The sequence below is a fragment of the Marmota marmota genome, unplaced genomic scaffold, assembly GCF_001458135.2.
Source record: "Marmota marmota marmota unplaced genomic scaffold, marMar, whole genome shotgun sequence".
NCBI classification, from domain to species: domain Eukaryota; kingdom Metazoa; phylum Chordata; class Mammalia; order Rodentia; family Sciuridae; genus Marmota; species Marmota marmota.
In genome coordinates this window covers 3,614,279-3,616,365 of record NW_026000224.1, presented here as the reverse complement: position 1 = coordinate 3,616,365, position 2,087 = coordinate 3,614,279, and the positions used below count along the sequence as shown (strand labels likewise).

At 51.6% G+C, this 2,087-nt stretch overlaps 1 non-coding gene across 1 annotated transcript; it reads right to left on the bottom strand.

Annotated features, from left to right (window-relative positions):
- Positions 1-1,301: 1,301 nt before the first annotated feature.
- Positions 1,302-1,375, bottom strand: Trnai-gau. Its single transcript has one exon. It is a non-coding gene; the product is annotated as a tRNA-Ile (tRNA).
- Positions 1,376-2,087: the final 712 nt, after the last annotated feature.

The window sequence follows — 2,087 nt, the reverse complement described above, 5'->3', positions numbered from 1 at the left end:
ACCTGGAGTGAGATATGACCAGGGTTAACTCAGAGGCCAGAGGAAGGCCACGAAGATGCACGTTGTGCTTTCAGCAGACACGAGTCGTTTTCTCTGGGGTAATCTGACAAAAATATGGGCCTTCTCTCTCTCAAAGAGACAGGAGGGAATCTGATTAAACAATACAAAAACAACTTTGGCAATGAAACACAAATGAAGGCATTAGAAATTCTCCCATTTGACAAACTTGTTTTAATGAAAGGCATCATAGGAGGAAAACATGCCGACAATTACTCCTGATCACATGCTGCCCAGTGGCAGGCTCTGTGGCTCCTCTGCAGTAATTGTTCTGCTGTCCCGGGGGGAGGTCGCACGTCCAAGTGTATTGCAGGGTTTGTGGTTACCCTGGAGGGTGGAATTTTTTATTTCATTGAAATGGAGCAAAGGAAGCATTTGCTCCAAACTTAATGCATATTTATAGTATGGTTATTAACTAAAGCTTTATTTAGAATGAGTCAGCTGGAAATACTTATTTTTAAATCAAAACTACACAGGAAATGAGCTTTCTCCCCTAAATGATGATCCAGGCAATGACGGTTCATTCAACCCGATCGATTGATTCTACCAAGATATTTTCCGGGCTTTTCAGTTCCAGAACACGGACAAAAGCTACCTGCTCTGCACTCGTCACTGTGTTTACATATCAGAGTCTGGTTTGGGACACATTCCTACAATTTTGAGCACTTATTGTTTGTTTCATGTCCAGCAAACATGGCAGTTACTCATCATTAAATACTGGGCTTCATGAAAAGCCATTTTAAAACTTTCTCTTCCTCCTTCCATAAATTGGCGTAAGGGCTTCTCCAGAAGTCCAGCCCACGTGGTCATCAGCAGCTCCCTGGCTGTCTCTGTGACCATCAGGTACTGTTGAGAACCACAGCCGAAGGGGCCCCAGCAAACTTTCAGACTGCCAACTGATGATTGGCTCACAGCGGCCCCAGCAACATCTAGCTGATTGGCTCCTCTGCGGTGATGCTCATTGGGCTGTTTCCCTGCCTTTTCAGACCACGGAGCTGCTCATTGGGGGAACTTTTTGGCTCCGCCCACGCGACCCAGCCAATCGGCCTCAAGAGCAGGAGGATTGTGGGAGGTGGAGAGGCTGGTGGTTGTGAGAGAGGCTTGTGGGAAGCCGGTGGTGGCAGTTGGGCGCTGAGGGTTTTCCTGAGGAGCGGTTTTGTTTGGCGTGTGTGGTTCTAAAAATAAAGTTCGTTTCTTTTGACAAGTGGCTCCTGAATTGTGCCCAGCCAGACTGCGGCATTTGGTGGCCCGTATGGGGAATGAACCCGCGACCTTGGTGTTATCAGCACCAAGCTCTAACCGACTGAGCTAACCGGCCACCATCAGACTGCCAGCTGATGAGGTACCAGTCTATGAGGTTCCTCTAGGCTGATTCGGTTTGTTCTTCCCTAAGAGCTCAATTCGCACCGTGCTCTTTTGCCCTTGGTTCTGTCCAATCTCGCTCAGGATGCAGGTGGGACCCTGGGTCCCCAGCTGCACGCAAGAGACAGGCCTCGGCTTCACCGGGCCTCCTCCCAGACTGGGGGCTCACGACCCCAGAACGGGTCCCTCCCAGTCCTGGAGATGAGGGGTGGTGAGGCTGCGTCCTGGCTCCAGCCTGTGCATTCTGTCTTGACCTGGTGGTGGGGAGGGCTCTCGGGGTCTCCTGCTTTGCTCTTTTTTTTTTTGAGACGGGGTCTTGCTATAATTGCATCCACTGGTCTTGAACTCCTGGGCTGTGGCCATCCTCAGGCCTCAGCCTCCCAAGTAGCTGGAAGAAGAGGCTTGCCCGGCCACGCCCAGCTTGAAGCCCATCATGCACTCTGCCCTCAAGAGGCCTTGTTGCCTCCCGGGGCCTCCTACCCCCCAGCCCCTGCTGGCTGCGGTCAGGGTTTCAACGTGTGAGTCGTGGGGGGCACAGTCTCCCCCCATTGCTCTCTGCTGTTCCTTAGTTGGATAAATGGCGAATGTTCTGTGGGACTTGGGAGCGCTGGCAAGTCACTGCAGTGTGTGAGGTCCCAGAGGCTGTGGTCAGCCAGCTCATACCAGGT